The sequence below is a fragment of the Prionailurus viverrinus genome, chromosome A2 (genome assembly GCF_022837055.1).
Source record: "Prionailurus viverrinus isolate Anna chromosome A2, UM_Priviv_1.0, whole genome shotgun sequence".
NCBI classification, from domain to species: domain Eukaryota; kingdom Metazoa; phylum Chordata; class Mammalia; order Carnivora; family Felidae; genus Prionailurus; species Prionailurus viverrinus.
The window spans coordinates 76,947,361-76,960,098 of NC_062562.1; positions in this window are offsets into that span (position 1 = coordinate 76,947,361).

A 12,738-nucleotide genomic window follows, 5' to 3' on the forward strand; every position below is an offset into this window, starting at 1 on the left:
ATTCGAATGGAAAGCGGGTGGAGAGTCTGAGAACTCGGGTGCTGCTTCCTCTCCTTTGGCCCAACTTCCACGGGCCAGGTTCCCCGGTGCCCGCCGTCAGCCTGTCTTCCGCGTGCCTGGACCTCCACCATCCTCATGGGCCACTTGCGTTCTCTCACCTCTCCCTCTTGGTGAGGTGGTCTGTGCATTTACAAGTCGTACGGGTATGTCATCTATTCCCTTCTCTCCAGCCCCCGATGTTCTCCTTGTCTCCAACCTGCCCAGCTCGGCAAATAGCCAAGGCCCGGTTTGTTCCTCTATTCCACCGCCTGTCCTTATGCACCTGTCCCTGGTCCTGCCTTTCCAGACACGAGCCTGCTGGCACAGAGCCACCCCTCCCTATAGTCACTCTTGGATAACAACACATTATACAAGTGGGCTGTAAAATGCTATATAGATCTTAGCATTTCTAAGAGCGTTCCCTCTGAACACCAGATCGGGACCTCCCGTCCACACTGTGGGCCAGATTTCCAGTCCACACCTGCAGGCCATATCACCAGTCACAGCTGTGTAGCAAGGAGGGGCTGGCCCGTGAAAGCCTGACCACAAAAGTGGTCCATTGATGCCTTCCTGTTCCGACACTTTATAATGGCCCTGATTTACTTTTACTTTTTATTTTTTTGTGTTTATTTTGAGAGAGGAAGAGAGAGAACGTAAGGGGGCAGAGAGAGAGAGAGAGAGAGAGAACCCCAAGCAGGCTCCACACCATCAGCACACAGGCCAGTGTGGGGCTTGAACCCAAGAACCTCGAGACAATGACCTGAGCCAAGATCAAGAGTCAAGAGTCAGACGCTCAACCAACTGGGCCACCCAGGTGCCCCCTGACTTACTTTTAATGCCTGTTTCTGGAAATGCCTTGTGGAGGCAAGGGAGAGAAATGCAAACTAAGAAGTCGCATCCAAACTAAGCAGATTTCTCCCTGTCACAAGATCATTCTACAAATGACCACCAGAGGGCCCCCTTGCTTTATTCAGTGCAAAAGAAACTGCTGGAAAATGAAGCCTCTGGAGATACAGCACAAGCCATGATGCCTGCTGCAGCCGGAAAACATGAGATTTGCAATGTTCTCCGAGGAGCTCACAACTTCCAGGAAGTTAGTCTGTGTCTCTGTGAGTCTTGTTAATCTTCCTCTTATCGTTTGCAGCCGTGGCTGGGTGGCCGATCAGCTGGGGGGAGGAAGAGGAGGAGCGTGCCCCTGGCTCCCATGAGGCACCCCATCACTGCCACATGCTGGTGGGGGTGAGGACGGGGGCGTGTTCTAAAAATGGTTTCCCCTGTTCCCCAAGAGTGTGCCATTTTGTCTGCCATGAACGGATGGATATGTTCTGATTGGATTGCACAAAAGATATAGTTTAAGGACAGTTTTTATTTCTCACTTAAAAAAAAAAAAAAAGGCAGAAGAGGGAGAGAATACTACCAGAGTATTTATAGTAAATAAACAGTTCTCAGGTTGAGATAGAAAGAGACCAGGATTGACACATTCCAACTCTGCCATCAACTGTGACCGTGCATAAGTAAACAAACCCCTCCTCACCATCTCCCACCTCTCGAGGCCTCTGTTTCTCCAACTTTAAAATGACAGAAAGCAGATGATTTCCAGTATCCTTTTCTGTTTGAATCCTGTGGCTCCCAATTAACCTCTCCTCCCCGCCCCCCCCAAAAAAAAATTTTAGCATCTACTACTGCCAGATATTTTGCTAAGTAGGGAAGGTACAAGACGAGCAAAACCGGAATTTGGTTCCTGCCCTCACAGCGCCTGGAGTCTGGTGTGAGAAGACAGACACTGATCAAATAACCACCCAAATGAATGTGTAATTCCAAATCAAGAGGAGCGCCCTGAAGAGAAAGCACAAGTTCCATGAGAGCAAGCGATGGAGGGGCTGACTGGTGGGGAGCAGTTGGGAAGTCTCCCCTAAGGCATGGGAGCTGGGCACTGGAAGAATCAAGGAGGAGAAGTCAGGACACATTGCTATAAAACAAAGACCAGCGTTGCCTGGAATGCATGCAGGACCCAGGCCAAGCTGGGTCCCGAGGACCACGGGACAGGTTTTTGTATTTATTCAAGGAGCGGTGGAAAGCGTGGAGTAATTGAAGGGGTTGAAGTAAAGGGTTGTATGATTAGATTGTAGTGGGGGAGGAGGCCTAATTCATGAGATGTAGTAAGAGGAATGGGCTGGAGGCTGAGAGCCAGAAATTGATAAGCCACTGGGACGCTTCGCAGTAGTGTAGACATCAGGTTGCGGACTTGGATCCAGGATCATCCCACTGGAGATGGAAAGACGTGGGTGGGTCCTAAAGCTATTTAGGAAGAAAATTGATGGGGGACACCCGGATGGCTCCATTGGTTAAGCATCTGACTTCAGGTCACGACCTTGTGGTTTGTGAGTTTGAGTCCTGCATCAGGCTGTCTGCTGTCATCACAGAGCCCACTTCAGATCCTTTGTGCCCCTTCTCTCTACTCCTCCCCAGTTCATGCTCTCTCTCTCAAAAATAAACATTTTTTCAAAGGGAAGAAAATTGATGGGAGCAAGAGATTCGATGTGCGAGGTTGAGGAAAGGGGAGGTATCAGAGATTGCCCTTTAATTTCTGACTTGTCTAACCAGACGTGAAGTTCACTGAGGTGGGAACATCAGGAAAGAACCAGGCTTGGAGCTAGGTCAGGAGTTCAAGTTAATAAATGTGTTTGAAACGCCTCGGAAATATCCAAGTGGAAAGGACTAGAAGAAATTGGATGTATGGGCTTAAGGCTTAAAAGAAGCTTCTAAGATGAGGAATAGTAATCGAAGCCATGAGGCAGGGGAGGAGATTGCCTAGAGAGGGAATATATGCGAGAAGGCTGAGGATTGCACCCTACAAAGAAACTCCCAGATGTAAGGGACAGGAGGAGGCAGATGGGCCTCTAAAGCAGACCAGTGAGCAGGAGCCAGAAAAGCTGGGAAGAAATGAGAGGGTGTCATCTTGGACCCAGTGAGAGAGACCATTTCAAGAACAGTGTCACATAATGCTGAAAAATCAAGCGATCATGAGGATTGGGAAACACTTTTTGGATTTGAAGGCATGGGGGTCATCTGAGCCATTAGTAAATGCTGTCGGGTAGTCTCTGTCAGGTCATCTGTTGGGTAGTCAGGTTGAGGTGGGGAGTGAGTGGAAAGGGAGGAAACAGACACAGAGATCTGCCATTACCCACGTGGACAGTCCACTTGTCCCTGGGCTCAGTCTCTTGGCGTCTCTACCTGCATAATCACATAATCTACGCACCCCACTCCCACCCACAACATCTCCCCAAACCCAGTGTCCCTCTCCTTTCAGTCTCTCAGTTTATTCTTTCTCTGTTTCTTTTCCAGCATGGATTTTAAGACCCATTCTTTTTGAAACACCCCTGCTTTACCCCAAAGCTCTTTGCCCTTCTGTCTTTTCTAAATACATGTGGAGGTGCCATGTTTCTCCAGATCAAGTCTGCTGCCTGCTTTTTCCTGCCCGCCCCCAGGGGCTGAGAAATAGAATAGACGTTAGTGTCCTTGTCATGACAGAACGTTCTTCAGTGGTCACGCTCTCCATCCTGCCCCGTAGACCTAATTTTTCTCAGGTGAACTTATATTCTCACATTCAGCGAGGACCATTTCAAATCTTTTCCACTCTCCCCACCCAGCCTCACACATCACTCTGTGAGACATAAGCCCACCGACCCAATCGAAGGAGAGACAGACTCAGAGCACAGTGAAGCGAGCCTTTAATCAACGTTCTTGCAAGAGTGGGTGTGTGATGGACAGGCACACTCAGGGCAGTCACAGCAGACAATTTATTTCCTAGCATGCAACTCCCTCCCCTGATTCCTCATTGGCTGAGTACGACAGAGGTTACAGCCTTACCCAGATGCCGCCTATGCCCATGTAAGGCAACGAGTAGTCTGATTGGAACAAATGTACGTTCCCTGAGGTGACAGAGAGACTTTCAGTCCCTCTTCCCTTTGTTGTTTGATGTAGGCTCACCACAAAGCCCGCTAGTATAACAGAGGGGAAGAAGCAGGAAGTGAACTGTCTACGGGTTTGGGACTCCATTGTAGGGGGGCAGCTTTTGTTTTGTATTTCTGAAAATGAATCCTCTCTCCTCTCACAACTATCTGCAAGGTGACCTCCCATCACAATTCATTGAGAAAAGAAAACAAGCAGAGATGGGAATACCCTCATCTTCCTGCCAGCAAATGCTCCCTTCCTGCCTCAATGCTCTCCTGTCCTCTATCTCCTATTAAAATAGAGGAAGCATCCTTCCCTGCCTCCTAAGACCAGGCTTCTACCTGGGTCTGCGAACCTCCCCCCTTCCCTGCTCTTTTCTCTTCTGCTCACCTGGACCCTCTGTTGTGACTTCAACACATTCCAAGTCTCTCCCATCTAGAACAAACAGACTTCGACACCCTTGATTCCCCACCATACACCACCTTCTGCTGCCATCTACTCTCCTCCATGGCCAAAAGGCTGAAAAAGTTGAAATAACACCAGTTGGAGGATTATAGAAGCGACTATTTGCCAGAGAGCGCATCCTTTGTGTTCGAGAGCCATCGAACTTCCCCCGTCTTGCTCAGTTTGTCCTGTGGACGGTCTTTCTTCAGCTGCAACTATTCAACTATTATCTCAGTAAATGACTCAATCTTTTTTTCTTTTCTCTCTCTCTCTCTCTCTCTCTTTTTTAATCAGAGGGACTGGGCCTGCACATTGGAATCCACCGGGGAGCTTTAAAGTCCCACTGCCCTCCCGCCCAGCCACCCCCTCTTTTCTCTGTTGTCATTGAGATGTAGCCTCAATGACAGCAAGATTTTTTTTAACCTCCCCAGATGATTCTAATGTAGAGCCAAGACCGAAAGCAGTGTGAGGAAACAATGTGTTGCCATCTCTTTGTGTATGCACTTAAGGTACTTAATGAACAGTATTTCGAATACATTGCTACGCACAGGTTGATCTCAAATTCTCTTGTATTCCTCTCGTTAAAAAAAAAAAATCTAAGGAAAATGGACGCCATATTTGCTGGTGGGAATACAAAATGGTACGGCCACTTTGGAAAAGTTTTGGCAGTTTCTTAAAACGTTAAATACAAATTTATCATATGACCCAAGATGCCACTCATAGGTAGATATCAAAAGAAATGAACAAATGTGTCCACACTGAGACCTGTACATGAACATTCACAGAAGCATTAATCAGCATAGCCAAAAAGTAACCGAAATGTCCGTGAACTGATGAATAAGCAAAATGTGGTGTATCCATACAGTTGAATGGTACATCCATACAATTAAATGAAATACTATTTGGTATTTTTTTAAGCGCTAATAATACATGCTACAACACGGAGGACCCTTCATCATGTTATGCTAAATTAAAGAACTTGATCACAAAAGGCTTCATGCTACATGATTCCATTTACTTGAAATGTCCAGAAAGGCAAACCGATAAAGACAGAAAGCAGACCAATGGTTGTATGGTACTGGGAATGGGAGCAAGGATTAACTATGGATTAGCAGGAAGGATCTTACAGGAATAATGGAAATGTTCTAAAACTGGATGGTGTTGATGGTTGCACGACTTGGGAAATCTATTCAAACTCATGAAGTCATATACTTAAAACCAGTGCATTTGTGGTGTGTAAGGTATACCTCAATAAAGCTGTTCAGGTTAACCATCCCTAGGCTTGTATGTATCTGAGAAGTGACCATGACTGTGTATAAATAAGGCTTATGGTGAGTACAGCACCACATCACAGGCCGCTTCACCCCTCTGGCCTCCTGTGTCCTCAAGACCAATGGTTCTCCAAGTGTGTTCCCTGGAACAGCAGCATCAGCCTGTCTGGTTTGAAATGTGAATTCTTGGCCCACCCCAGATCTACGGAATCAGAAACTCCTGAGAGTAGAGACCGACACCTGTGCTTCGTTTAGCACGTGCTCTTAGCTTAGATCATTTAGCCAGATTCTGATGAACTAACATGTGAGAAACACGGCACTCAGTTTGCACGCCGGCCTCTCTCCTCTCACACCTGTAGGCATGGAAGTGATTATCTGTTGAGATCAAGAGAAAAAACTAGGCTCTTTTAATAATAGCAAAGATGCCTGGGTGGCTCAGTTGGTTAAGCTTCCAACTTTGGCTCGGGTCATGATCTCATGGCTCACGAGTTCGAGCCCCGTGTCGGGCTCTGTGCTGACAGCTCAGAGGAGCCTGCCTCACATTCTGTGTCTCCCTCTCTCTCTGCCCCTCCCCCACTCGTTCCCTCTCTCTCTCAAAAATAAATAAAACATTAAAAATTTTTTTATAAATAATAATAGCAAAAATGCTTGATATAACCCAAATGTCTGCCAACAGGTAAATGAATAAACACATTTTGGTATATATACTAATATTCATACCAATGAAATATTAATCCACAATAAAAAGGAATAAACCACTGATACAGGTAACTCACTCCACTGAGTGGAAGAAGCCAAATGAAAAACATTTCGTTTATGGGAAACACTGGAGCAGGCAAAACTAATCTATAATGACAGGAAACCCACTGGCAATTGCCTGGGGCTGGGGTCGGGTGGGGATTTACAACAAAGGGGCCGAGGGAACTTTCAGGGCTGATGGAACTGGTCTATATTTTCATTGGGGTGGTGTTTACAGGGGTGCATTCATTGGTCAGGACTCAAAAGTATATACTTACAATGGGCTATGTTTTATTGTGTATAAGTTCTATCTCAATTAAGTTGGTTTTGAAAGGGGGGAAAATGTAAAAGGAACTGGGCCTAAGTGAGTCCTTTCTTGATTCTCTCTTTCTCTCTGGACACCTTGCCCGAAGGGGAGTGGAGCGTGCAGGGGAACATCTAGCTCTGCACCTGTCTCCACGTGGCAAATGCAGGGAACCCAGCCCCCAGACAGCTTTCTGGAGAAGGGCTGCTGGATGCCATCTCTCTCCCGCCCCACCAGTCGTGGGGTTAATGGCCGCCTGTCAGGCATCCGAGTATGTAGTCAGTTCCAGAACACATCCAGATGTCCATGGGGGGCAGCCCCCAAGACCTGGGAGACAGTCCCTTCTAACTTCTGTCTCTGGTGGGCAAGGCCACTTTGGGGGCTTTTCGGAAACCTTGGCTTGTTGGAGTCCCCAGCTTGGCACTTGCTGCCATCCCTCTTCTGTCTCTCTTATTTTTCTCTCCGGGACTTTTCATCTTCCTTAATCCCTCCTCATATCTCTCTTTGCTCTCCAGGGCTTAAACAGCATCCTGTTTTCTAACTTCCCCATGCAAATGGGACCTAATTGACATCTCAGGATTAACCCGAGAATTTAAATCCTGAGCTGTTTTATACCCTTTAACTTCCCCTCCCCCAGTGCACCCCATCTGGTCAATGCTACCACCCCAGCTCCAGGAAAATAGATTGTTTTTCCTCCCCCACTCCAACAAAACTAAGCCAAGTCTCTGGGGTTATTTCCAAAATATATGTTGAATATATCCACATCTATTTATCCACAGTCTCCCAGCCATGTTGCCTGCCCCTTGTTAGAAAATGAAGACAAGTTAGGGGGTACAAACTTTATTTACCACTTTGTGCAGCAGTCTCCTTTTGGAGGACTGCAAAGTGAGGTAGGAGGCAAGAAGCTTTTATGGGACAAGTAAAGAACAAGGAAGAGACAAAGAAAAAACATCTCATCAGCGGGGGCCACCTAGTCAACCTTACTGGGGGTGAGAAGGCCCAGAGTTGACTTTGCTTTGGCGACTGGCTCATTGGATATACTGTTTCTGGTCAAGCGCAACATTTCCTGGGACACAGAAGTTATCTACTAAGTTCTGGCTTGTTGACGTGGCCCCTGGGGCAGGAGAGTCACCATCTTGGGCCTAGAAGTTTATTTCAACACTCTTTTGCCCTCCTGCAAGCCAAACTCCACACAACCAGGCAGGATTGGCAAACTTTCTTTCAAGATGGCAAATAACTGAAGCTTTGCAGGCTACATGGTCTCTATTGCAACCACTCACTTCTGCTGCTGTAAAAGGAAAGCATCCACCAATTTAAGATCTAAGATGTGTAAGATTCTTAAACAAATGGTTGTGACTGTGTTCCAATAAAACTTTATTTCCAATAACTGGTGCGTTTTGTGCTGATCTCAGCCTACCCAAGGTGATGCTATCAGCTAGAAGTGCCAGGGGCAAGAGATAATCCATTTCAGGGAACTGAAATTAATCACCTGGAAGTAATTTAAGGAGTGTCTCTTTAAGAAGAAAGTAATTGCCTGAAAGTTTTTTAAGGAATGTGTCATCATGATGCTCAGTGGGGCCAGCTGCCAGGGGGTGGGAACCTGGGTGGAAGTTCCAAACAATATTATGTTGGAGAGCCTACTGTTGATTCTCCCGAGAGGCACCCCGGTCAGAGCCAATAATGTCTGGTGATCCAAGGGAACAAGAGTAAACTTAGTAAGGAAAGAGATGATCTGTTTTGAAGAGGAGTTCCAGGTGGGGGGTGCCAAAAGGAGTCCTGTGTAAGTATCCCTGATTGTGATGCTGTGTCTGGAAGCCCAGCGGAAAGGGGTGGTAGTTAATGAAATCAATCTGCCGGTAGGAGAGTGTGTGTGTGTGTGTCCTGGGGAAAATCTCCCTCTGGATCGCCTCCGCTGTTTGGCTTGGGAGCAGAGAATGCACTTGTTTGTCATAACCTTGGCCGCCAGACTGGGGAGTCCCCTCACTTGAGCCCAAGATGTTGAGGTATGAATTCCCTGATGACTCGGGGTTGCGTGGGCCCATTCTCCACGTTGATGGGAAGGGTCGGTACCCTGAGGAGCCTGGAACAGGCAGAGGGTAGAGGGAGGGAGTCTGCAATGTTGAAAATGGTACCTAATGTAAAGCAGTTAGTGTGTGTGGAAGCTGGAGTAGCAGTGGTAGGGACTCTGCTAATTACGTCCCTGTCTGGTCACCCCAGATCTGCGGTCTTGTATGAGGAACCTGTCCCCTAGCCATTGGCCCAACCAACCCATAAGGAATCTGTGAAAATGTGAAGCAATGAAAGCCCCTCTATTATAGCCTCCCTAAGGGCCAATAAGTTCTGCCAGATGGGCTGAGCTGGGAGTGCCCTTCTCCCCTGGAGAGATGCCTGAGGCCGGGCATAATGCCCTAGCTCTCCACCCAGCTGCATAGAGTACAATGGTGGTGGTGTTGTTGGTAAGAACACCAATTCTTGCCCACCTCAGACCATTGGTCCCAAGGGCCTCCCCAAGTAGACAAAGGAGGAGGAAGCTGGGGTCACTGCTATCACTTCCTCAACCTCTCATGCAAGGGGCTGAGCATGGGGGAAGCCACATTTTCCTACAATTTGGAAAGGCCTTTGACATTAGGTTTAGCCCTCTCTGAAGGTACCATTTCTATTTTACCAAAGAGGCATCTCTGACCCTGTTTATTATAGGAATTATAACAGTCAGTAGGGGCCAGTTAGGGCCTTGGTTTCTATGAGAACCCAATAGGGTACCAAAAGCTGGTGCCCAAGGGGAATGTTTTGGGCTGGGGTTAGGTGCTTAGTCCAAAACACCATAGGAAGCCAGGTGGACTCCTGTTTGGTCCAGAGACCCCAGGAGGCATGGTCAGGTGAGGCCAAGAACTCAAGTCAGAATGAAGGGAGAACAGGGGAATTAAGCAGAGGGAGGTGGGGGGGAGGGGCTTCCAAAGTGCCCCAGTGGAAGATGGCTGACTTGGATGGGCTTGCACATGTAGGGCAAACAATAAGCGAAATGTGAAGGATGTGTTGCCTCCAGAACATGAGAAGATCAAGTATGGGTTGTACCTGAGTGCAGTGGATGGTATAATGGTGAATAATTGATGTTTGACCATTGGGGGAATTTCTCAGCCCTTGGAGGACCAGAAACTTGGCTGGTGAGGTGGGGCCTTGGATCTTGTGAGGGGCGGCCGTCCAGCCGCATTGGTGGAGATGGTCTGTGAAGGTGTGCAAATCTGGTCGGACCACTTCTTCCAACGGACCCCACCCCAAGCATAATGTCATCAGTGTAATGCCAAAAGCCATACTTTCCAATTGTAAGGTATTTAAATCCTGGTGGCAGAGGTTATAGACAATGCAGGGTTGTCTAAATATCCCATTGGGAGCTGCATGTTTGCTGAGCCCCTTCCAAAGTGAAAGCAGCTGAGCCTGGATTCCTCCACAGCAAGAGCAGAGCAGAACATATTAGCTAGGTCAATGACCTCAAAGTACTCTCCTTGGGTCCATTGTATGTCCTCCATCAATTCCATAATATTAGGAATTGGAGCCGCAATCAGGGGAACCTGAGCCTTTAAGTTTCAATAGTCAATAGTGAGGCATCGTCACCAGTGGCTGGCTTAAGTATCTGCCAAATGGGGTATTCGATGATTCCTGTCTCCAGCATATCATTAACGACAGACATTCGGTGCCTGTTTAAGTGAGTACCGGGCAGCGTTTTCCATCCTGACCTGAGGAGGAAGAGTCAACAGTGTCTGGTTGGTGAGTCCCACCAGGAAGGCCAAGAACTTGGGCTCGTTCCATGTGTAATGATGTCACATCAGTGCATCCATGCCTACACTAGGGTAAGAAAGAGCCAGGGGCCACCACCAGAAGAAGTGGTTTGAGATGAGTGGACCTAATAGTTACATCTAAATGGGTTATACACCTTTGATTGTCTTACTGGCGATGCCCTGTAGGTAGAAGGGCTTCCCTTTGGGGAATTTTGAGGGATTGCCCTGAATGACAGTGACTTGGGCCCTGGTGTCTGAAAGGGCCAAAAAGAATGGTGCATTTTTATTGCCCCAGTGGACCACCAGAGTGGTATAGGGGTGATTGTCGCAGGATGTGAGACAGTTTCCTTGGGTAGGGCTTAGGTGACTTCCCCACTGGGGAAGGGGACAGAGGGAGTAGTGCAGACAGGCTGGGGGTGGCTCCAGGGAGCTGTGTAGCAAGAGGACAGAAGGGACAGTGGCTGGGAGAACGCTGGTTTTAGGACCTAGAGTTTAGAGACTAGCTATGCAGAGACGAAGTGGCCAGGATCCCTAAGCTTTCATAATTCCCCATTGTGGTTGGTCTGTGCATTCCCATAAGGGCAAAAACTAGGTTGGGAGAGAGTAGGGAACTCTTTCCATTGACGAAGACCCCCCTGGGGCAGTGGGCATGGAGTGGGAGTCTGAAGTGTCTGGGTGTGCGGATGGGGACCTCTTCCATGTCTAGCAACCATGTCTACACCTTCCAGTGCCTTTTGGATGGTTTCCACCATCCCAATAAAATGTAGTGGCATTGCCCTATAACTGGGGGGTATAGAAAGAATTCTCTGGACTTGGGGTCAGATGGAACCTCTCCAGGGTTGGAAATGAAGAGGAGGTCATTTGGGTCAGTGGTCATAGAAACCACAGACCCATCGGAGCACGCCAATTTTTCATTGGATAGATCTCATCTAATGTATTCCACTGAATATGAGCCTTAGCAGGGGTCACAGAGATTGTAGGATGTGCACAGTCCCAGGCAATAAATACCCAGATAAGGAAAAGGAGGGCCTGGGTATGAGGGTATGAATATCGGAGGCTCTAGCAGACTTTGCCTTCCCTTCCCTCTCCTCCGTCTCCTCACTGGGACCCTCAATATCCTTTGGTGTCAGGGACCACCTCCTGAGGTAGGTTTCTTGGTTCTGGCCCACTCAGGGGAAAGTCGAGGGGTCTAGGATCTTTGATATCTTGGAGGAGAAAGAGCATATCACCTGGGTGGATCTTTGAGAAGTTTCTGGATTTTAGGGTCTTTAGAGATCCTGGCCAGTTAACCAGTAACACTTCTGGGTCTGGTCTAAAAACCCAAGGTAGACAACCGGCTCCCTACTCTCCTTCCTACTGCACAAAATCTTTAAGAAAGGTGTGAATTTCAGTTAAGGTATAGTTTTCAATCTCTGTTTCTATTTCTTGATTTTCTCCTGTTTAATTTTATGTGTTACTGGAAAAATATATGGATGATGTCACTGTGAACCCTCCTCATAGGCAGCTTCTTCCCTTGCCAGGTTGTCCCAAGAGACCTCTCTGAGCCTGGGGTCTGCCTCGACTAGCATGATATGCACAGGGTCTTTGGGAGAAGCCCCTGGGCTTCTGGAGCTTAATGCCAGAGCCGTGGCATCTTGGTACACATGCAATGTGTAATTGCCCAGGGAGCCTTATGGGGTTTGCCATTTAGCAAGGAGCTGGTGTGTCCCTCATAGTTCTCAGAAGACACTGGAACCAGATGCTTAGGACACTTTCATTTGCCCATTCATGTTTTAGCAATATCATGCCAAGGATTGACTGCAAGATCCCATCAGGTCAGGGTCAAGAGGCAACAGCAGGAAGTTCAGCGGTGACAGCAGGAAGTTGAGGGATTTTTGGCCTCTGTATTTTCCCTCTGGTGGTGTCACTGGCTTCCTATTGCAAGGCTATTTCGCTCTTCTGGGGTAGGACATAGTCCAGGCATGACCCACGGATCTACTAGTCTCCGACAGAGGTCTCCCAGCCGCCTCACCTGTGGGAAAATCCTCCCCTGGGCCTTTAGCCCAGAGCCTGTCTTTGTGTGGTGACAATAGCCTTGTGATCCAGGCCACCCTTCTTAGCCCTCCTCAAGGAACTGAGGACCCCCACATACAAAATGGTCACTAATCATCATGCTAGATCATGTGACCTTGATCCTGTGGCTCCAAACTATTAGGACAGCAGCAGTATTTCTGCA